Below are 25,837 nucleotides of genomic sequence, written 5' to 3'. Positions count from 1 at the left end.
TCGCCCTGATACAGAACGTCTACAAAAAATAACTACATTCTACTTAATGGTTAAATACTGAATGCTTTCCCCACGAAGATCAAGAGCAAGGTAAGGATGTGCACTTTTGACACTTCTATTTAACACTGTACGTCATTATTCATTAGGGAAATTAACTTGAAACCATAATGAGATACCACTTCCCACCCACTAGCATGGCTATAATAAAAAAGAAAGCAATAAGTGTCGATGAAGATGTGGAAAATTTGGAACTAATACATTGCTGGTGGGAATGTAAAATGCTACAGCTACGTGAAAAATCATTTGGCAGTTCCTCAAATGATTAGGCATACATAGTATTGTCATATGACCCAGCAATTCCACTCCTAGGTATATACCGAAGAGAAATTAAAACATATGCTCACATAGGTACGTCTACACAAATGTTTATAATAGCACTACTCATAACAGCCAAAAAGTATAAACACACAAATGTGTATTAACTGACGAATAAACAAACAAAAGGTGGTATATTCATACAACAGCATATTATTCAGTTATGAAAAGGAAGGAAGTACTGATGCATGCTGGAGCATGGATGACCCTGGAAAATAGTTTACTAAGTGAAAGAAGTCAATCATAAAAGACCACACATTGTATGATTACATTATAGGAAATGTTCACAACAGGCAATCCACAGAAACAAAGAGCAGTGGTTGCTTAGGGCTGGAGAAGTGGGGAGGAAAGGGTGAGAATGAAGATTGACTGCTAATGGCTATTCAAAATAATAAATTAAAAACAACCAAAAAAGTGAAAACAAAATAAATTGTCAGATTAAAAAAAGAGATAGAGAATATTTGTTCCCAGCCAACTGGACTACAAGAAATTATAATTTCTTTTAAGACAGCAACCGCTAAATTTTTAACAGGAGGTATAGCTAAAAAGCCAATTGAGAAATTCTTAAAATATTTTAACAAAAAGAAAGTACTAAAAAAAAGGAAGAAAAAACATGTCACAAACAGAAAATAAATAGCAAAATGGTAGCCTTTCTTTGAAATATAACACTAATTATATTCAATGTAACAGACCAAACATTTAATTAAAAAGCACAGATTGGGTGGAAAGATGGCAGTGTAAACAGACCACCATTTCAACTCTGTCCTGCAAATACAATAAGAAATACAACGAAGAAACTGCGCTCTGCTTTGAAGGACTATGAATCAAGGAGCAGAGGAAAGCAGCGGAGAAACGCAGACAGGCAAGAATCAACGAATCAACAATGACACCCACAGTGTAGGAAAAACACTTCTTCCACCGTCCCTGCCACTCCCCCACCCCCCCCATCCCCAGCTACACAGGCCACCAACTGCTGTCACCTAGGGAAGTGCACCAGAAAGAGAGTCTGTTTCCCTAACTGCCATATTCCTTGCCTACACAAACAGACTGGATCTCAAGCTTCTGCTCTAAAATCAAGAAGGCAGACCTTCCTGGGGGTCTGTTAGGATGTGCCAGCACCTCCCCCACCTTACCACTACTGGCTGCAAGCCTACTGTGAATTGCTACATAAGGGCCCCTGCAGTGGAGTCCGCTCTCATAGTCAACACACTACCTGCCTCCCTGTGTAACCCATAGCTCAGGCCTTTGAATCCAACAGGACAGACCCACCAGGGAGTCAACTTGGGTCTGCCTGCTGCCCCTTCTGGTCAGCGCTGAGAACTGCTGACTGAGGCTGCTGTGTACCAGGAAGTAGGCATCTTGAGTGGAAGCTTCACCCACAGCCAACACACTGCAGGTGGGCTCTGATAGCAGTAAGAAAGACCTCCCTGGGGGTTTGTTTTGAATCTAACAACCCCTCCTCGACCTGGACACTGTCACTTACAAGCCTGCAGTGAACTGCTACAGAAAGCCTCAGAATGGAGTCTGCTCCTGTAGTTAGCACTCTACCTGTATCTGGGCACCCCATAGCTCAGGCCTCTAAAACCAACAGCACAAACCTCTCTGGGGGTCAATTTGGGTTAGTCTGCCCCTATTTCCAGTTGGCACTAAGGACTGCTGTCTATGGCTGCTATGTGCTAGGAAGCAGGTATCTTCAGTGGTGGCTGCATTCACAACAATCCACTGGAAGGTGTACAGGACAGACCTCCCTGGCAATCAACTTGGGTCTGTCAGCAACCCCTTCCAGTTGGTGCTGAGAACTGCTAACTAAAGCTATTGTATGATAGAAAGCAGGCATCTGGAGTGGAGGTTACACTCACAGCCATCATACTGTGGTGTGGGTTCTGACAGCAACAAGGCAGACCTCCTTGGGGGTCCATTTGGAGTGTGACTATCCCTTCCCTAACCAGTAACTGTCAGCTGCTAGACTAACACAAACTCCTACAGAGGGTTCCCTACAAGGGAATCAGGAGGTGGGTGACCTAAGTGGAGACTGCTCCCCCATCCACCACAGGGCAATCCAGCTCTGAAACAAACACGACAGATCACTTGGAGGTCCTTCTGGGGAGTGCCAGGCCCTCCTCCTCCTGAAATGGAGGGAAGTCTGCCTGTACTTCCCCTGAATGCCAACTCAGGTATGAACAGGCCCCACAGAAAAGGGGAGGCAACTTCAGGCAAAACCAGGGGGCAACACTCAGCCCTGAAGGGGGCTCACTGGATATGGGCTTTCTGACTAAAAATACGACTGCAGAAACAAAGGAGGGGAGGAAGTAAAAACCAGAGAGGGGACTGTGAGGGACAAGTTGATTAGTATGCGATATCTCACCTAAGTGGCAGTACCTGCTGGTGGGCAGACTGACCACAGCACATTCTCTGTTGTGTTTGTGAGAGAGTGAAAGTTGAAAAATGAGATCTGAAACTTCCAAATCCCAATTAAACCAGGAAAGGAGAAAGGAGATACCACAAAGAGGGGGAGGAAATGGTAAACAAAGGTCAAAGCCTCTGACCACCTAAGAGTTTCTTACAAAAAGCAGTGTGGGCAAAAATGCCAAATGCTGGCGAAAGTTAACACCTTCAAAATTCCAATGTCCCAACAAAAAATCACAAGACACACAAAAAACAGAGAAACACTGGCTCATCCAAATGAATATGACAAAGGGAATGAAAGTGCATCTGGTGATGACCAAATAATTGAAAAAATGGAATAATAAAATACAACAACATTAAGCATAATTAAAGAACTAAGGAAAACACAGAAAAAGCTAAAAGAAATAAGGAAAACAATGCAAGAAGAAAACAAGGACCTAAAAAAAAGAGATATTGCAATTGAAAGGGACAATAACTAAAATGAGAAACACAATAGGACTTACCAGCAGATATAATCAGGCAGAAGAAAGAATCAGCAAAACAGAAGAAAAGACATTTAAAATTATAGACACTGAAGAGCAACAACAGAGGCTCAAGAAGGCAGAACACAGTTTAATGGAATTATGGGACAACAAAGGACCTAATATATGTATCATGGGAATTCCACAAGGAAATGAGAGCAACGGAAAGAAAGATTTGAAGAAGTAATGATAGAAAACTTCCCTAATCTAACGAAGAACATGAATCTACAAATCCAAGAAGCTAAAAGAACCCCAAGCAGGATAAGCCCAAATAGATCCAAACCAAGACACATCACAGTTAGGCTCTCAAAAGTTAAAGATAGAGAAATTCTGAAAACAATGGGAGAGAAGGAAACAGTAATATATAAATGATTCCCAATATGATTAAATGCTAATTTCTCCTCAGAAACATTGGAGGCCAGAAGGCCAGAAGGCAATGGAATGCTGAAGGAAAAAAACTGTCAACCAAGAATACTATACCCAGTGAAACTATTCTTCAAGAATGAGGGTAAAATTAAAAACATTCCGAGACAAATAGGAGCTCAGAGAGTTTATATCCACCAGACTGGCCCTACAAAAAATGGGAGTTCTGTATATGGAAGGGAAAACATACTAGAAAGTAATTCAAAGCTATTCATAAAAGGAAACATTCCTAATAAAAGGAAATGTATGGACAAGTAATAAGGAATTCATGCTTGATAATTCTAAATGTTTTGTCATTCACGTTTTATAATAAATATGTCATAGAAAAGGATAAAATTAAGTTACAGAGCACATGAAATACAAAGACGTAATTAGTGATAACAACAAAAGAGATATGGATAGCAATGGAATGTCTTGTGTGCTACTGAAATTAACCTGGCACCAACTTACCCTATAAAAAATACAAGCTCTTAAATGTAATATTCATGATAATCCCTCCCCTCACACACGCACAAAACACACAGAAGGAAGAAGGAAACCCAAAAGGCTCGCTACAATAAACCAACAAAACACAAAGACAAGCAGTACTAAAGGACAAATACAAAGAAGGTGTAAGACACACACACAAGAAATTAAAAAATGGCAGAAGTCACTTCTTATTAGTAATTACAGTGAATGTAAAGGACCTAAATGCTCCAATCAAAAGGCAGAGAGTGGAAGAACAGATGAAAACACATACTCCAACTATATGCTGCTTAAAGAGACACACCTTAAACCCAAGGACACAAATAGACTGAAAGTGAAAGGGTGGAAAAAATATTCCACGTAAATAATAACCAAAAAAGATCCAGGGTGGCAATCTTAATATCAGACGAAGACTTTAAGACAAAATCTGTCAGAAGAGATAAAGATGGATATTATATAGTGATAAGAGGGTCAGTTAATCAAGAAGATGTAACAATCATATACATAGACCGTTAAATCTTCTTGATATGCATTCCTCATTGGGGAACATAAATATATATAGCAAACACTGACAGAATTAAAGGGAGAAATAGATAATATACTCCAATAATAGTTGGAGACTTCAATACACCACTTTCAATATTGGACAGAACATCTAGAAAGAAGATCAACAAGGAAACAGAAGGCCTGAATGATACCATAAACCAACTTGACTTAACAGAAAACATTCCACCCCAAAACTGCGCAATATACAATCTACTCCAGTACTCACTGATAATTCTTCAGGATAGACCGACCACATTTTAGCTCACAAAGCAGGTCCTGATGAATTTAAAAAGATTTGAATCATGCAAAGTATTTTCTGTGACTACAATAGAGTGAAGTTACAGACCAATAACAGAAAGAAAAAAAAAAAAACCTGGAAAATACACAAACATATGGAAATCGAACAACATACTATCAAACTACCAATGGATCAAGAAAGAAATCACAAATTTCCTAGGTCAAAGGAAAATGAAAGTATATCATACCAAAACTTACAGAACGCAACAGCAGCAGTATTCACAGGGAAACTTAGAGCAATAAACGCCTAGAGATTAAAAAAAAAAAAAAAAGATTTCAAATTAACAGCCTAACTTGATAACTCCAGGAACTACAAAGAGCAAACTAAGCCTAAATCTACCAGAAGAAAGGAAATAACAAAGATCAAAGCAAAAATAAATAAAATTAAAAAAGAAAAATAGAATCAATAAAACCAGAAGTTGGTTCTTTGAAAAGATCGATAAAACTGACAAAACTTTAGCTAGACTGACAAAAAAAAAAAAAAAAAAGAGAAAGATACAAATAATCAAAATAAAAAAAGAGAGAGGGCACGTGACCCAAGGGAAATAAGGATAATCAAGACAGAATACTATAAACAGCTGTATGGTAACAAACAAGATAACCTACATGAAATGGACAAATTCTTAGAAGCATACATCCTACCCAAACTGACTCAAGAGGCAATAGAAAGAAAGTCTCAACAGGCCCGTAAGAAGTGAAGAGATCAAATCAGTGATCAAAATACCTCCCAACAACAACAAAAAAAGCCCTGGACCAGACAGCTGCACTGGGTAACTCTACCAAACATTTAGAGAACTGACACTGATACTGTTTAAACTCTTCCAAAAGATAGAGAAGGAAGTAACACTCCAAAATTCATTCTATGAAGCAAGCATAACTCTGATACTCAAACCAGAGACATCACCAGAAAACTAGAGGTCGATATCTCTTATGAATATAGATATGAAAATTCTCAACAAAATACTAGCAAATGGACTCCAAAAGTATATTAAAAGGGTCATATACCATGACCAAGTGGTATTTATTCCAGGTATGCAGGGATGGTTCACCTTTAGAAAATCAATCAACATAATACATCAAATCCTTAGAACAAAGGAAAAGAACTGCATGAAAATCTCTATGGATGCAGACACAGCACTGGATAAAATCCAACACAATTTCTTGATGAAAACCCTAAAGAAGATTGGAAAAGAAGGGAAATTCTTCAATATGATTCAGGGCATAAATGAAAAGCCAACAACCATTTTTCTTCTTAACAGAGAAAGACTGAAAGCCATTCCCTTGAAATCGAAAACAACACAAAGGTGCCTGCTCTCACTACTTCTATTCAACATTTATTAGAAGTCCTAGCCACAGGAATATGTCAAGAAAAAGAAATAAAAGGAATCTAGATTAGAAAAGAAAAAGTAAAATTATCTCTATTCACAGATGATATGATCCCATATATGGAAAATCCCAAAGAGTCCACAAGAAAACATGGAGAGCTAATAGAGGAATTTAACAAAGTTACAGGAAACGAGATCGACAAACAAAACTCAGCTGAGTTTCTGTACATCAGCAATGAGGAATCTAAAAGATAGATTAAGGAAACAATTCCATTTACAACATCATCTAAAGGAATAAAATACCTAGGAATAAATTTAACCAGGGAAGTGAAGGACTTACACAATGAAAACTAGAAAACATTGCTGCCAGATCTTAAAGAAGATTTAAATAAAAGGGAAAATGTTCCATGTCCATGGACTGGAAGACTTAATACTGCTAAGATGTCAATAATACCCAAAATGATCTATAGATTTAATGCAATCTGCATCAAAATTCCAACAACCTTCTTTACAAAAACAGAAAAACAAATTCTCAACTTTATATGTGGAAGGGCAAAAATAATGTTAAAAGAGAAGAACAATGTAGGAGGGCTCACACTTCTGATTTTAAAAAATATTATACAACTACAGTGATCAAAATAGCCTGGTAATGGTATAACAACAGACACACAGACCAACAGAACTGAGAGACCAGAAATAAACCCACACATCTATGGTCAACTGATTTTTGATAAGGGTGTTAACTCAACTTGATGGGGAAAGATGAGCCTCTTCAATAAATGGTGCTGGTTTGAAAATTGGATTTCCACATACAGAAAAATGAAACAGAATCCATGTCTTGCATCATACACGAAAACAAATTCAAAATGGATTAAGGACCTAAATGTGCAAACTAAAACTATAAAATTCTAAGAAGAATAAGCAGGGGCAATGTTGTCAGGCCTAGCTTTCAACAATGGATTATCTAATATAATAACAAAAACACAAACAGCAAAAGACAAACGAGACCTCATAAAAATTAAAAACTTTTGTTCATCAAAAGACTTCACCAAAAAAATGAAAAGACAAGCTACCAATTGTGAGAATTTCTTCAGAAACCATGCATCTGACAAGAATCTAATAACCAAAAAATATATAAAACCTTGACAGCCTCACAATAAAAAAACATATAACTCATTCATCAAATGAACAAAGGACTTGAATAGACATTTCACCAAGCAGGACATTCAAATAGCCACCAAACACATGAAAGATGCTTGTTAGTCATCAGAGAGATACAAACCAAAACCACGATGAGATACCATTTCACTCCAAGATGTCTAAGATGAAAAGAACAAAATAAAAAATGTTGCCAAGCATGTGTGGAAAATGGAACCCTTATCCAATGCTGGTGGGAATGCAAAAATGGCACAGCGCTGTGGAAAACTGTACAGCAGTTCCTTAAGAAGCTAAAAATAGAACTACCGTATGACCCAGCAATTTAACTCCCAGGTATGTACCAAAAGACTTGAAAGCACAGACTCAAAAAAGAGACTTGTACATCAATGTCCACTGCAGCACTATTCACAACAGCCAAAAGACAGAAACAATGTAAGTGCTCATCAATAGATGAATGGATAGCCAAAATGTGGTACTTATATATAATAGAACACTACTCAGTACAACCAAACGCCTTATGGGATTTGGTTCCTTGATTTGGAGGTTTAGGGTCATGGTTTCATGGGACATCCTAGTTAAATGGCCTAATAACATGTTTAGTGTTTCTGTTCTACCTCCTAATTCACTGTGTAGCACCTGGGGTCTTAAAAGCTTGCAAGTGGACATCCAAGGCACAACAAGTGGTCTCTATTCACCCGGAGCAACAGAGAAAGAAGGAGAGTCAGACATATGAGGAGGATACAGAATGTGTAGCTAAATGTCTCCATGAACACCTGCCTCCTCCTTTACCATGAGACTAGAACTGCAGGATGCCCAGCTAACATTACTGAACATTTTGATCAAAGATTCCACAGAAGAATCCTCATCACAGGGGGGAAATGCAGAACAGAAATTCAAATTCCCATGGACTCTAGGCTTCCTGGAGCCATGGAGGTAGGAAGAACCCCTGAAACTACTGCCCTGAGATAACCTTTAAACCTTAAACCAAAAATATCCCCTGAAGACTTGTTAAAACCAAATAATATTGTTTTAGGCTGGGTTCTCTAGAAAAGCAAAATCAGTAATGCCTATAAATATATAGAGAGAGATTTATATTAAGGAAACAGCTCACGTGATTGTAGGGGTTATAACCTCCCAAGTCCTTGGATCAGGATAGAGTCCCTTTCTAATTCACGGAGCCGCAGAAGCTGGTGAACCCAAGATGAGCAGGTTGGAGAGCAGGGATCCCGCTCACAAATTTTGACGGTTGAGAAATCCCCAGGATTGGCAGGCAAGACCGCAAGGTTCCTCCTGAGTCACTTAGCTGCAGGAGCTGGCGAACCCAAAGATGGACAGGTAAGCTCTTAGCTCGAGTCCCAAGAACCAGAGGTCAGACAAGACAGCTGCTGGATCTAGAACAAGCCAACAACCTTTACAAGGCAAGCAGGAAAAAGGAAGTAGACAGCGGAAGGCAGAGAGATGAAGGCTGAGGGGGCTGTGAGCCGCCACAGGCTCCACTCCCACCGGTACCACTCAGCAGATTCTATCATGGGGGTGATCACGTATCAGATTTCAACAGGAAAGTGATCACATTTTACAACTGCCTGAACACTGAGAATCATGGCCCAGCCAAGTTCACACACAATCTTAACCATCACGAATAGCTTAACTAGTAAAGAAAAGTCTGCCGTGACCACTGTTCTTCTAAGAAATATCTATACAGAATCAAATTGACAACAGCAACTTGAAAGATTAGATAGGAACCTTATGGGCGGTAACGTTACGTTAATGACAGAGGAACAACTTAGAAAAGGAGGGTGAGAATGGTTGCACAACTCGCAAGTACTCCATGTCACTAAATTGTACACGTAGAAACTGTTTTAAAAAGAAAAGACAGTATGTTCACAATATCATTGAACAATTTGTATGAAAACTGACAAATGGGAAACTAAATGGTATATAAACTTACACAAAAAACTCAAAAACATATTATTAAAAAAAAAAAAAAACAGAGCCGGTAAAAATTAGGATCCAACCACATGACATTTATAAATGACACATTTTAAATATGAAGATAAAACTGAAGCAAAAGTGGGACAGAAAATGAAATACCATGCAAACAATAAGGGCTGTAAAGTTAGAGTGGGTATAATCAGAAAAATGGATGTCTTCCCAATTTCAAAAGATACTACAAAGCTATAGTAAGCAAAATTATGTGCCGCTGGTATAATGACAGACATATAGACCAATGGAATAGAATTGGTCTACAGCCAGTTGATTTCGACCAAGGTGCCAAGTCCATTCAATGGGAAAGAATAGTCTCTTTAACAAATGGTGCTAGGATAACTGAATCTCCACATGCAAAAGAATGAACTTGGACCCATAGCTCACAACGCACTCAAAAATTAACTTAAAATGTAGCAGTGACCTACATATAAACGCTAAAAACATAAAACTCTTCCCAGAAAACACAGGAGTAAAGCTTCAAGACCTTGTTTTTGACAGTGGATTCTTAGGTATGACATCAAAAGTACAAGTAACAAAAGACGAAATAGATAAATTGGCCTTCATCTAAATTAAAATCTTTTGTGCACCAAAAGACAGTATCAGGAAAATGAAGACAACCAAGAGAATGAGAGAAAATATTTGGTAACCATATATCTGATAAGCATTTAATATTCAAAATATATAAAACACTCCTACAACTCAACAGCAAAAGGACTACCCAATTAAAAAATGGGCAGAGAACTTAAACGTAGACATTTCTCCAAAGGTGATATGGAAACAGCCAATAAGCACATGAACGATGTTCACTGTCATTAGCCATTGTTGTTGCTGTTAGGTGCTGGCGATTCAGCTCCAACTCAGCGACCCCATGCACAACAGAACGAAACAATACCTGGTCCTGCACCATCCTGTGTCACAATCCTTATGCTTAAGCCCACTGTTGCAGCCGTTGTGTCATTCCATCTGGTTGAGAAATGCAAATCAATACTACAGGGAGACACCACTCCCAGCCCACTGAGATGGCTGTGATCGAGAACAGTAAGTGCTGGTGAGGGTGCAGGGAAACTGCAGCGCTCATCTGCCGCTGGTGGGAACGTAAAACGGTGCAGCTGCCGCAGAAAGGAGTTCGGCAGTTCCTCAAAAGGTGAAACGTAGTATCACCATAGGACCCAGCAATTCTGCCGCTAGGTATACTCCAAAGAATTGAAAACACGACTCGAACAGACATTTACACACCAACGGTTATCACAGCACGATTCACAACAGCCAAAAGGTGAAATCAACTCCAGCGCCCATCAACAGAAGAATGTATGAACAAAATGTGGTACACCCATACGTGTAGTATTAGCCAGTCAAAAGGAGAAACGAATTTCGGTTACATGCTACTACATGGATAAACCCTGAAAACATTATGCTAAGTGCAATAAGTCAGACACAAAAGGACAAATATTGTATGTTTCTAGTTATACGAAATATCTAGAGTAGGCAAGTGCGTAGAGACAAAAGTTTGTTAGTGGTTACTAGGGACAAGTGATGGGGACTTATTGCTTAAGAAGTACTGAGTTTCTGTTAAGGGTAATGAAAAAGTTTTGGGCATACACAGCAATGTTGGTTGCACAAGATGGTGAATGTAATTAATATCCCTAGATTAGACATGTAAAAGTGGTAAAAATGGCAAATTTTTTGTTATATATATTTTTTACCACAATAAAATTATTTTAAAAACACACATGAGATATCACTATAATCCTCCTTGCAGTAGCTAAAATTAAAATAAATGACTGGAATATAAAAATGGCACAAGTACATTGGAAAACTATTTGGCATTTTCCTAAAAAATTCAAAATACATCTTTCCTATGACCCAGAAATTTTTATGTCTTATTTAGGGGTACTTGCCCAAAAGAAATTAAAAAAATATGTTCACTGAAGTGCAAAAAATATGTATCACCCTTATCCAGAGCCACCAGCCATGGAACCTTTAGGCAAATTGGACAAGATACTCTCCTGGATGGATAAATCAGAAAAGCTCAGCCCCTGGACCAGAGGTAAGGCTTGGTTAGTGAAGTGCAAATTTCTGCAAAGAAAATAATGCCCATTCCTCACAGAAGACACAGCCCCGACATGGAAACAAGCGTTAGACTTCAGCCCTCACCGTACAGGGGTACCCCAACCAGAAGACCATTATCCACTGCTTTATAGAAGAACTAGATATAGTTAGGGAACAGTTTTCCTATCAATATTATAATAGAGTGATTTCAGAAGGTTCACTAACTGAACCCCATGCCACTGAATTTAGAGTTTCGCTGTAATTAAATTCTTAGTATAAGGAAAGTTTCCTTTGAAAGATTTCAACTACCAAGTTTAGCTTGCAATGCCTCTTCTCTTTAATACAAAAGTAGAGAAAATTTAGAGGACAGAGAATCACAGCTTAGACTGAAGAGCTGTATCTGTACCTACACACACATAACATACCTGCATGACACCAACATACTTAACACCAACATATCATCTATTCATCTCGTTCTAGATCTACTCATCTGTTTGTCTATGTAAGCAGTATAAAATGTGAACTGAACAGTGTGATACAGTAACACAAACAATGGACAAGAAAATGAGACATGAATCCTAAAGGTGTAACGACTGCTAGCCATTACACTTTTAGAGATTCTAGCTAATCGTTAGATCTCAATCAAGTCACACAATTATTCTGAACTTCGGATCCCACTAAAAGGTAAAAATAAAGTTGTCATCCCACTGGAAGATCTTCAAGATTCTTTGAAAATACAACATTTTAAGTACATGCAAATAAAAAGAAGAAAATGGAATGAACTGTTACACAACTCTATGATTCTTTCGACTGATACTAATAAGGGATTATTTTCAATTTCAAATCACCAACTTTATCACTGTCTCACCAAAAAAGTACTTTGGTTTCTATTGTATTTTTAATTTCTTATCTTTAATAGATAATCATATAGTACAAAAATTCTGAAGAGTCACAAAGATATACAAAGAAAATTTAACTCTCCTTCCTATCTGTCAGCCACAGAGTTATCCTCCCTAGAGATAAGCAATGTTAATAGTTTTGAATTTGGCCTTCTAGGGATATTTTATGCACAAGGAAGCAAAAAGGTGCACTTAAATTCATTTTCTCCTTTTTGTATACAATGAAAATACGCTATAAACCTCGTTCTGTATTTTTTAGAGATCATTCTGTATCAGTATACAAAGCATTTTCTTATTCTTTTTATAATCAGAGTATTCCTTTGAATAAATGATAATATATATGACAAGTTCTCAATCTTTTAAGCTACTTCTCATCTCTTGCTATTAGAAACAAAGACAGCAAAAATTTACACTCGCCAGAGCTTTGCCAACAAAGTGTTATTTTATTCTGCCAACCTGATAGATGAAAAACTGTATTCGTTATAAGAATTTCTCTATAAGTGAGATTTAAGGATCTTTCATTTGGTTTTAGTTCATTTATACTTTCTTTCCTGTAAACCATCTGTTCATATTTTTAATTTTTTTCCTATCTACTAGATTCTTTTATTCTTAATGACTAATAGGAGCTCTTTATCATATAAACTCTTTCCCCAGTTTGGTATTTGTCTCCCTATGGTAGGTTTCATCAGGTAAAAAATTACTATATGTAGTCAAATTCATATTTTTTAAAGGTTTCAGGTTTTTCCATTACATTTAGAATGGCTTCTCTACTCAATATATATAAAAAATATATATATGACTAATGTAAATACCTAAAGAATATTCTAACATTTTTATGATTTTAATTTATATTTAAATTATATCTATACAAATTATTTTTTCCCAGGTGGCTACCCAATTACCCAACCCATTTACTGAATAATCTGCCTAAATGATTCAAAATGACATCATTCCCATAAAATACCTTCTCATTATGCATTTGAGTCTGTATCTAGATTTTCTATTCTGTTCCAGTAATCTATTACCTGTGAACCAATGCCACCATTGTAACTGCAGGTTGCCAACATGCTTTTAACGTCTGGTGGGGCTATTCCCTTCATTTTTCCTCATTTGGAGAATTTTTCTAGCAATTTTTTTCCTAATGAAATTTAGAACCATCTTGTCTAAAAATCTCCCCCAAATTGCATTAAGATTACAGAATAAATTAGAGGACATCACCATCTTTCTATTAAAAAACATGGTAAGCTTTCTTCTCTTTTGCTTCCTTCTTTTATTGTGGACTATATCACATATATGAGTGTATGAAACATATTTACAAACAAAATGATTATCAAGATAACATCTGTGTACCAAGACAAAGGATAAGACAAGGAATCTTACCAGTGTGGCTATTCCTAATCAAATAAGGACCCTGTGCCCACAAATGACTGCTATCGTGAGTTTTGTGGTAATTAAGCTCTTGCTTTTCTATATAGCTCCAACTAGCTACATGTATATCCCTAAATAATACAATTTAGTGTTGCCTGTTTTGAAGTGTATTTTAATAGAAACACAGCATAGGGATTCTTTTGTGATTTTGTTTGTTTCACTCAATATGTTTGTGAGGTTCGATCATTTGATTTCTGCAGCCATAGTTCATTCATTTTTCCTTGCTATAAAATATTCCTTCAAACAAATATAGCACATTTAATTATCTAGACATTTGGGTTGTTTCCAGTTTGGAGCTATCATAAAGAGTTGCTGCCATGTATATTATTATATATGTATCCTTGCACGTATCTGCAAACATTTTTCTGAACAGCAGCTCTCAAAGAGTGTTATGCAGACCTCTGAGAGCCTTTCAGGGGGTCCATGAGGCCAAAATTATTTTCCAAAATAACACCAAGACATTATTTGCTATTTTCACTGTGTTGATATTTGCACATGGTGTAAAAGCAACGATGGATGAAACTGCTAGTGCATTTGCAAAGGGCTCTCCTAGAAGATATTTTTCACTGCCACGACAATTGCAGTAAAAATAATGCTGGTTTCATCTAAGAGTATTAATGACTAATCAGTAAAAATTATTAATCTTAACTTTCAATCCATAAGTACATACTGTTTTAATATTTGTGTAACAAAATGCGAAAGAATAAAAACTGACCGATTGTAATTATTCAGACTTGGGTATTTGGCAGAAATTTCCTAAAAAATGAACAAAGCAAGCCTGTCACTTCAAGGAAAAGAACTGAACGCATTTGTGGTCAATGACAAAATTTGAGAAACTTCTGTCCATCACTGTGAGCTTGACTGGTTCCTGATACTTAAAGACTTTTCTGATGAGATCAGTGGTTATATTTTAAAATGTGAATTTTTGTTATTTATTAAAATGTGTCAATATTTTCAAATATCTGCATTATTCAGTGAACCAGTATTTTCAAACTGATCAACGAATAATCTTATAATATCACACACAGGTAAAAGATCCACTGAACTTGCAAGACAGTCTAATGAAATATAATTTTAAAGACTACAAAAAGTTCATCGTATGGGTTCAGATTTCACATTGGACCAAACCTTTAAAACACTACCACGTGTCAAGTTTTGGTCTATTATCAAACAGAAATACCCATAATTATCTGAAAAGGTGATTAAAATACTTTCTCTTTTTCCTAGCATGTATTTTTGTGAGGCTCAATTTTCTTCACATAATTTAACCAAAACAACTTATTTCAACTGTACATTCAACATATTTCAACACACTGAATTGCAGAAGCAGATATGAGAATCAGGTGTCTTTTATTAAGCCAGTCATTAATATTTCAAAATAAGAGCATAAGGGTTTCTGAGACCAGAAAGTCTGAGAACATAAGTTATATAACTAGGAGTAAAACCGTTGGGCCATAAGATAGGTACATTTTCAACTTTACTAGATAATGACAATGTTTTCCCAAGGGTTTGTTCTAATTTTTACTCTCACCAGCAAAGTATTTCCACTGATCCAAATCCAGGCCAACACTTACTACATTCAGACTTAATCTTGCTGATCTGAAAGGTATGTAATGCTACCTCACTGCAGTTTTAACTTGCATTTCATGATTACTAGTAAGATGATACACGTTTTCATATGCTTCCTAAATGTTTGGATTATTGCTTTTGTCAAGTGCTTTTGTCTACCCGTTTCTCTTCCGGGCTATCTTAGTTTCACGTATTGATTTGTAGTTGTTCTTTACATTCTACAAACTAGTCCCTTTGTTGGCCAAATTTATTGCCATTTTATCTTCTTCCCTCTAAGGTATGTGTTTTCATTCTTATGGTAGGTTTTATAAACGAAAGTTATTTTTTAATGTAGCTGAATTCTTCAGTGTTTCCCTCTACAAGTGAGCTTTCTGTGCCTTAAGAAATCCATCCCAAATATATTCTTATTATCTTTTTATTTATTTTTGTGGAAATACAAGGCAGCAAAAGGAACCCAAAGATTTTATCCTATTGTTTGTTCTTTCTGTTGATTTAAATTCATTTGGTCTTATCTTCTGGTATGCCTGGTGAATCTTGACTTCGTGCTGGACTTTGTTTATAAAAAATTGTAGAGATATTTTAAGGCACCAGATGATGCTGGAAAGCCTGGTGGTGTAGTGGTTAAGTGCTATGGCTGCTAACCAAAGGGTCAGCAGTTCGAATCCACCAGGTACTCCTTGAAAACTCTATGGGGCTGTTCTACTCTGACGTATACAGTTGCTATGAGTTGGAATCAACTCGACGGCACTGGGTTTTCGGTAGATGATATTATTTCCCAGCATAGAGGATTTTTTTCTTTAAACAGACACTTAGGATAGAGAAGATCATTTTATTTCAACATGGACATGGGTTGATTTAAAGCTGGGTTTTGGTCATTATGGAGATAGATTTTTTCCCCCCAGTTTTCCCTTATTCTGGGTGTGTAGCCCAAAGGACAGCAAACTTTTTCTGAAAAGGGTCAGATAGTAAATATTTTAGGCTTTATGGAACAGGACACGAAATCAAGGATCTTAAGTAGGTATTTACCTAATAAAAAACAAATTTATTGATAATTATTATTACAAAAATATGATAATAACTGAATATGTTTTATAGGACAAGTCTACTAACAAAGATAATAGAATTTGAAGAGGGGATAACATTTCACTTAATTGAAGATCAAAGTTATTGTTCCCTATCATCAAAATTGATTGCGTATTTTCATATGTTCATTCTGATTTGTAATGAGATTTTACATATCCATCTTTGAAAATGCTTTTTAACACAGAGGTACTGCCAAGTACTGATATCGATCCACAAGTATGTAATTTCAGCTGAGTGTATTCATAGTTGGAAGGCATCCAGAGAATTCTTAGAGTCTCCTCTTGATCTTTGTCTTTTAGCATGTCATTACATTGCAGAACAATCACTTTTAATTAAAGTACAGGTTGAAGCTCAATATAAAAATTTCTTTTGCATCAGCTTCACGGTCTAAAAAATGCTGCTGAAACTGCAGTTTGAGCTTGAATAATATTTTTTCCAGTAAATTTATGTGCTAATGGAGATTTTGCTTTTTGTTTTAACTTCTGACAGCATGAAAAATGTATAAAACAGCTTGACGCTACTTGTGATTCCAACATTAGTTGTAGAAATGACCACAGTGTAACTTTTACATATAAGTGCTGCTTTGCCTTGTATTTTCATGTTGAATTCATTCAGGAATTTTAACAAATCTTCAGCAAAAGCTAACTTCCAAAGCCATTAACTATTAAATGTAGTGGTTAAGGGCAATGCTGATTCAGAAAAATTTCAATCTGGGCTCTAATCTCAAAAAAAAGGGGGGGGGGCAGTACAATTTTATCAATGCTGAATTATCAAACTGCTGTGTGGTAGAGCAAGTCAGGATATCCAGCTTCTGTTTCTGACAAAAATTCATAGAACTGAGATGGTTACATTCACAAGAGCAAATGAAGTTCACCAATGACATTACTGCTTCAATGGCACATTATATTAAAATATTTTCCAAGAACCACCTACTGATGATTAATACAATGAGTAACTTTAAACATCTTACATTTTAAGAAGCTCTGTAAATCTGTCGAAATAAACCTTTTTCTGCATTTTATCAAGCTTTGAAAATTTGTCTCTTTTCCTGTGCGTCACATATCCTTACCTTTATCAACTATAACACATCTTAGCAGTTTCCACTTCAGATTGTATTGAACTATTGTTTTCTCAATTCTTTAAAAACATTCTCAGAGGTGTGGCCAAGATGGTGGAGTAGGCTGACTCTTCCTGTGGTCCCTCTTACAACAAAGACCCGAAAAAACAAGTGAATTGATTATATATGACAATCTAGGAACCCTGAACATCAAAGGCAAAGTTGAGGAATTCGACTGAGTGGCAGGGGGAGGGAGGAAAGGTTCAAAGGCACCGAGGAGTTGCCAAACCTGACCTGGTGGGAAATAGCACCCTGCAGGCTGGACTGGCTGGCATATGTGCTGGGGTAAACAGTGGTGCTTGGGATGCGTTTTCCTCATTGGGAGAGACAGAGTGGCAGAGAGTCTGCTCAACCCTCCAGAATCAGCAAGAAGAGGCACTCAATTAGCAAAAGGTAAGTACATACGTCTAACTTACTGGGCTGATCAAAAAAACATTCCCTTTGGGAAGAACCTCTCTTCCATTTACCTGCTCCTTCCCCACTATGCACTGGGTCTGGGCTGGCTTCAGTGACTGCTGCATACCCTGGCCTGGAAGTAGGACCCGTTGAGTGTCCTGAGCCATTCTCCTGGCTTTGGAGAGGGAACAAATTAACAAACAGGAAAAAATAATCTGCCAGCTCCCCTAAGTCAGGAACTCAGGGCAGCCACAGCTCCTTTACCTAGGCACAGGGATAAGGGGTCCATGGATTTTGAATACCTTTCACCCTTGCGTAGGCTTATGTGGGCCCATTTCAACAGCGTAGGCCCTCATTAGCACTGTACAGGAGGATATATAACTGAAGCCTAATTTCAACTGGATCACCAATATGGTGGAGCGGCAGGTCTGTGACATTTGACACCACTCTGCCCTTTAAGCAGGGTCCTCACCTACCAACATCAGGGGCCTGAGGACTAGTGGCTCCACCCACACACCTAGCCACCCAAGACAGGTCCAAGAATAAGTGGTGCTTCCCAGTCCTTGGAGCAAACAGCACTGAGTGTCCACAGTTGCAAAACCCACCCACCTATGTGCTCTAGGGAACAGGGAAATGTCTTCCTCTCAGACGTTCAGGGGCAGCTGTCAGCCCCCTGCCTTGCTCGGCACATGACCCCCTATTGCAGCCAGATACCTGTAACTACTCCCAATCACCCCTGCCCGTCTAGGATTGTAGGTGAGAACTTGTACTGCACACTTGGTAACTGACTACCTGGACACCCTAGCTGAATCCATACAAAAAAAGTAAACAGTCTCCTGGGCTCATATACCTAGAAACAGCTCTAACCACCTGATGACAGGAGGTGAGAGCTTCAAAGATGCCGATAATCAACCCAGCTCACATGAGCAGCCTATTTGGGCATATCAAAACAAAATGAGAAGCTAGGAGACAGTAAGCAAAGATAAAATAAATATAGTAAATTATTGATGGCTCAGAGACAACAGTCAATATCAAATCACATAAGGAGGCAGAGCATGATGTCTTCAGTAAGAGCCCCCAAAAATAATCAAGAAATCTTCCAGAGGGAGAGAATTTCTTGGAATTATCAGAGGTAGAATTCAAAAGGTTAATATACAGAGCTCTTCAACAGATCAGGAAGGAGATCAAGCAATACGCAGAAAAAGCCAAGGAACACACAGACAAAGCAATAGAGGAACTCAAGAAGGTTATGCAAGAGCATACTGACAAATTAACAAGCTCCAAGAACCTATACAGAGACAGCAAATAGAAATCCAAAAGATTAACAATAAAATTTCATAATTGGACAACTCAATAGAAAGTCATAGGAGCAGAATTGAGGCAATGGGAGTCAAAATTAGTTAAGACTGAAGATAAAGCACTTGACACCAACTTATCAGGAGCAAGAAATAATGAAGAAAACTAAAGACACAAAGGAAAGATTAGTCCAAAGGACTAATGACCACATCTACCATGGCCTCCACCAGACTGGATGCAGTACAACTAGATGGTGCCCAGCTACAACCAATGACTTCTCTAACAGGGATCACAACAGAGGGTCCCGGACAGAACTGTAGAAAAATGTAGAAAAGAATTCTAACTCAAAAAGAAAGACCAGACTTGCTGAAGAAACCCTGAGAGTATGGCTCCTGGACACCCCTTCAGCTCAGTAATGAGGTCACTCCTGAGGTTCATCCTTCAGCCAAAGATTGAACAGGCCCATGGAACAAAACAAGACTAAAGGGGCATACCAGCCCTGGGGCAGGGACTGGAAGGCAGGAGGGAACAAGAAAGCTGGTAATAGGGAACCAAGGACTGAGAAGAGAGAGTGGTGACATGTCGTGGGGTTGTTAACCAATGTCACAGAACAATGTGTATGCTGTTTAATGAGAAACTAGTTTGTTCTGTAAACCTTCATCTGAAGTACAATAAAAAAAAAAGAAAAAAAAAGAATTTGAGTTTTGTTCTACATTTTTCTCCCATTCAATTCAGAACCACTTATTGTGACCCTGCTCAGTTCAGTCAGTGGTAGTAGCCAGGCACCATCTGGTATTTCTGGTTTCAGGGTAGATAGGGCTGTGGCTCATGCAGGCTATCAGCTCTGTAGACTTGAATCTTCTCTGAGATTTTGGTTATCTTCTCACCCTCTTTCTCCTGATGAGTAGAGAACAACAGTTGTATCTTACTTAGATGGCTGCTCATAACCTTTTAAGACCCAAGACACTATTCACCTCACTAGGATATAGAACGTGAACTTTGTGAACTATATTACACCAAATGACTTGAGTTTTCCCATGAGACTATGGTCCTAAGCTTTCAAGCCTAGAGAACCAATCTCCAAAAGTGGTTATGTCTGAAGAGTATCCGTAGTTGTGTCTTCAACGAATATATATACATGTGCCTGTACACACACATCTATATCTGCATGTACACGTAGATACTCCTATCTGTTCTCGTATGTGTATAAGCCTGTACCTACTCATATACCTATATAGCTATACCTAACTACACGTGATCTACACTCAGTTTTTGGCCTTTGTTGGAGTTCTTGCCATCTTATTTTATTTCCATAACTACAGGCATACTTTTCTCGAGTGCTTCTCAGCAACATTATTTACTTTTGTCATGCTGTGCTCACCATACCCACATTCAGTGCCACTTTTCCTATCACCAAAAATAACAAGTATTTACGATCTAAAGAGGGTTCCCCAGCCCAATAACTACCAATGAACATTGGTCTCTTTATATACATATATATTCTTGTCTTGTTATAAAAGGGGATCATACAATATTAGTCCTTGTGTGCTTGTCTTATTTCATTTAGCATTATGCCCTCCATGTCCATCCATGTTATAATATTTAGTGGAGTCATTCTGTATGGTTGCACAGTATTCCATTGTATGTATACACCACGTTCACTTAGGTTGTTTCCATTTTTTACTATTGCGAATAAAGCTGCAATATACATAGGCGTGCATATATCTGTTCCTGTCACACTACATTTAGGTCTCCAGGGTATACACCTAGGAGTGGGATTGCTGGATAAAAAGCCAAAAAACCCAAACCCACTGCCATGGAGTCGATTCTGACTCACAGCGACCCTACAGGACAGAGTAGAACTGCCCCATAGGGTTTCCAAGGAGTGGCTGGTGGATTCGAACTGCGAACCTTCTGGTTAGCAGCCAAGCTCTAATTTTTTTTTTTTTTAAATCTTCCTTTGTTTTTTTGGATTTCCCTGTCTGGGTTGACTTATGGTCACTCTGCCCAGTGTTCTAGTCTTGGGTTGATACCTGATATTATTTATTTTCTAACCAAAGAACTCCCTTTAGTATTTCTTATAGTTTTGGTTTGGTTTTTACAGATTCCCTCGGCTTCCGTTTATCTGGAAATGTCTTAATTTCACCTTCATATTTAAGAGACAGTTTTGACGAATATATGATTCTTGGCAGGCAATTTTTTTCCTTCAATTTTTTTAAATATGTCATCCCATTGCCTTCTTGCCTGCATGGTTCCTGCCGAGTAGTCCAAGCTTATTCTTACTGGCTCTCCTTTGTAGGTGACTTTTCTTTTATCCCTCGCTGCTCTTATAATTGTCTCTTTTTCTTTGGTTTTGGCAAGCTTTATTATAATATGTCTTGGTGACTTTCTTTTAAGATCTACCATACGTGGAGTTCGACGAGCATCCTGGCTAGGTATCTTCTCATCTTTCACAATATCAGGGAAGTTTTTTGCCAACAAATCTTCAACAATTGTCTCTCTATTTTCTGCTATCCCTCCCTGTTCTGGTACTCCAATCACTCATAGGTTATTTCTCTTGAGAGAGTCCCATGTGATTCTTAAGGTTTCAACATTTTTTAAAGTTCTTTTATCTGATTTTTCTTCAAATATATTAGTGCCAAGTGATTTATCTTCGAGTTCAGAAATTCTAGCTTCTACTTGCTCAATTCTCCTCCTCTGACTTTCTATTGAATTATCTAATTCTATAATTTTATTGTTAATCTTCTGAATTTCTGATTGCTGTCTATGGATTTTTCCAGCTTATTAAACTTTTCATTATGTTCCTGAATAATCTTTCTAACTTCTTCAGTTGCTTTATCTGTGTGTTCCTTGGCTTGTTCTGCATATTGCCTCATTTCCTTCCTGATGTCTTGAAGGGTTCTGTATATTAAACTTTTGTATTCTGCATCTGGTAATTCCAGGAATGCACTTTCATCTAGAAGACCCCTGCATTCTTTGTTTTGAGAGCCTGTTGAGGTGATCATGGTCTGTTTCTTTATGTGACTTGATATTGACTGTTGTCTCTGAGCCATCTATAAGTTATTGTATTAGTTTATGCTTGCTTAGTTTTGTTTTGGTATACTCTTATGGGTTGCTTGAGTGAGCTAGCTTGATTATTTTCACCTTTGGAGCTCTGGTGTTCAGTCCCAGCTCGCTAGAGGTGTTATCAGGTATATCAGTCTAGGAGTCCATTCAGTTTTCTTGTATGAATTCAGCTCAGGTTCCCAGGTAGCTGATATGAAGTGTGTGGTACAGGCTCTGTCCTACAGTCTAGAGGGGCAGGGGTGATTGGCGTATATACGGATATCTGATTGCAGCAGGCGGTCATGCTCTGAACAAGGCAGGGGGCTGAGAACCGATCCCCATGTGTCTCTGAGGAAAATGTGTCTCTGTTCCCTAGAGCGTGCTGGTGGATGGGTTCTGCAGAGGGACCATGAGCACCCAAAGTTTTTGGTTGTAAGGACTGGAGGTACCAGTTATCTTTGGACACCTGTCACAGGTGGCTGGGTGACCTGAGTGGAGCTACCAGTCCTTAGGTCCCTGATGTGGGTAGGTGAAGACCTTGTTTAATAGGCAAAGCAACGTCAAACGTCAAACACCCACCTCTCTACCGCACAGCTGAAATGACTGGAGTTTGCCAAAAAGGGCCTATTCTCCTGAAATAGACCCACACAGGTCCATGCAGAAGGGAAAGGTGCTCAAGGTCCATGGATGGTTTACACCTGGATAGGAGCCATTCTCTCCTGAGCTCCCCCGGTTCATGGAGCTAGCAAATTATCTTTTCCCTCCAAGTTGCAAATTTTTTCCTTCCCCAAGGCCGGAAGGATGGCTCTAGTTGCTCAACAGGGTCTCTCTGAGGCCCAGGGATTCAGCAGCTGAAGCTGGCTTGGTTGTGGATGGGAGGGCACGGTAAAATATACACAAGTACTTAGCTTTTGCCAAGAGCGCCATTCTTCTCAGGTTCCGGAGGTGTGTGTAGTGCCTGAGGGCTCCCCGCAGTTCAGGTCCTGTAACCCCTCTCCACTTCTGAACAGCCTCTTCCTCCCCCTGCCCCTCAGTTCATTGTCTAAGCTTGCCTTGGATGCTCCGGGCTCCCAGCTTGTCAGAAATATACTCATTTCACTTGTTTTTTCCAGTCTTTGTTGTAAAGAAGGCTCGCTGGAAGCGTCTGTCTGTTCCGCCATCTTGGCTCTGCCTCCAAGCTCTAATTTTTTGAGGAAATGCCATACCATTTTCCACAGTGGTTATACCATTTTATAGTCCCACTGGCAATGGATGAGCTTCCAATCTCCCCACATCCTCACCAACATTTGTTATCTTTTTTTTTTGCTTGTTTTTTTATCAGTAAGACAGTCTTTTGTGAGTGACTTAGTTATCTAGTGATGCTATAAAAGAATTTCCACAAGTGGATGGCTTTAACAAAGAGAAGTTTATTTTCTCACAGTAACATAGACTAAAAGTACAACTTCAGGATGTCAGCTCAGGGGAAGGCTTTCTCTCTCAGTCGACCTGAACCTCTCATCAATCTCCCCCCCTAGACTAGGAGCTTCTCTGCGCAGGGACCCCAGGTCCAAAGGACACGCTTTGCTCCCAGCACTGCTCTCAGTGGTTTGAGGTCCCCCTATCTCTCTGCTGGCTTCTTTCTTTTACATCTCAAGAGATTCCCTCAAAACACAATCTAATCTTGTGGACTGAGTCCTGCCTCACTAACATAACTGCTATTTATCGTCCCTCATTAACATTATAGAGGCAGGACTCACAACATGCAGGAAAACCACACAATACCAGGAATCATGGCCCAGCCAAATTGATACACACATTTCTGGGGGGGCCATAATTCAATCCATGACAGTGGGCATACTTCCTCAGCTGCTATAATCAAACATGATTTAATTAACTCACTGTTAGGATTTTCTTACTTGGCTAAAAATGAGCCACTTAGAAACTTAAACTTTGATTACAGCCTCATTTTCATTTTTGTGAGGGAACTGATGAAATATTTCATTTTTTGTGACCAGTACTTTCCTGTGAGCTGGGAATATGGTAATGGTAGCTCAGTCTCATAATACTGACGTATCTGTATTCTTTTAGCACGGCTATCACGTCACTATACAATAAACAGAACGCTTTGCTATCTATTTGATAACAAACGAATCCAGTCTACTATGCCTCAGAATGCACATTTGAAGTCCACTTTGCTTTTCTGTACTTGTTTTAACATTACTGGTATGCACTGGAATAAAAAAATTAATGCTGGGCAAAACACATGGGACTATCGAGTTATAACTGCATCACTCTGATTTGTAGCACTTTAAGCAGTGATGAAAGCAATGAAAATGCCATACGAGGACTCTGCAGGAACAACCCCACTCTGCCACTCCAGTGCAAAAAAAATCACAGACAATATTCCCATGAATGCATGTGGCAGGGTTCCAATAATACTTTATTTATGGATACTAAAATTTTAATTTCTTATAATCTTCATGCATCATATTATTGTTCATTTGAATTTTTTTTCAACCACTTAAAAATGTAAAAAACATTCTTATAGCCACATGAACACATGTGGCGGACCAGATTTGACCCAGAAGTCATAATTTGCTAACCCCTTGTGTAGCAGTTGGTTGTTTTTGGTAGTGGTTTTAGTGTAGCTTTCAGGGGTCCTGTGTGAAAGTCTATAGTATTTAATGATTTCTAAATTCTCTTTTTGTCTTACTAACTCTGGAGACTTTCAGAAACTCTTCTCAGCTCCTCAGCTGGTATCTTTTGAACTAAACAAATGCCTCAAGGGGAAATTCAAAACTAGTGTCAGGCCCACTTCTCTTCCCAATCCTTTCCTCTGGGCTTGCAGCCCCTCAAGGCCTTACCCACTTTGCTAACTCTCTGATAGTGCCACAGATTTTTTTTTGAAAAAAATAATTTATCCAGCTTTTCTAATTTTTCTCAGTGGGAAGGTGTGTCTAATACAAATAATAATAAAGGTTTGTCTAATACAGCTTTTCTAATTGTTCTCAGCAGCAATGTTTGAAGAGATGGAAGCAACATTTGCCCTACTAGATTTCAAGACTTATTATAGAGTCATAGTAACCATGACAGTATGGTATTTTCATAATAAATATACCAATGGACTAAAACAGAGACCCTAGAAACAATCCACAAATATACTGAACATTTGCTATATGACAGACATTTCAATAAATGATCTAGTAACAACTGATTTTCCATTAAAAAAAAAAAAAAAAAACAGAGAAAATAAAACTGGAAACCTGTATTACACAACATATAAAAGTTAATTTCAAATTAGTTAAACACCTAAATGTTAGGACAAAACTATAGAAATGTACTTTTGCTTATGTACCCATAAGATATATTTTGAGGAACACATTTGGAAATGTTTAAAGTTTTTTAATTTTTGAAATAATACATTATCACAGCTCAGAATTCAATCGTTTCTAAACCGTACACACTGAACAGTCA

General features: G+C 38.2%; 1 protein-coding gene across 12 annotated transcripts in view; it reads right to left on the bottom strand.

Annotated features, from left to right (window-relative positions):
• The window catches only part of KMT2C (lysine methyltransferase 2C), a 397,882-nt gene that overhangs the window by 197,986 nt on the left and 174,059 nt on the right, over positions 1-25,837 (bottom strand). The window lies entirely within an intron of this gene.

Source organism: Elephas maximus, chromosome 20, assembly GCF_024166365.1.
Source record: "Elephas maximus indicus isolate mEleMax1 chromosome 20, mEleMax1 primary haplotype, whole genome shotgun sequence".
Taxonomy (NCBI): domain Eukaryota; kingdom Metazoa; phylum Chordata; class Mammalia; order Proboscidea; family Elephantidae; genus Elephas; species Elephas maximus.
Note: the sequence above shows the minus strand (reverse complement) of the source record. Positions and strands in the feature narration are given on the sequence as shown.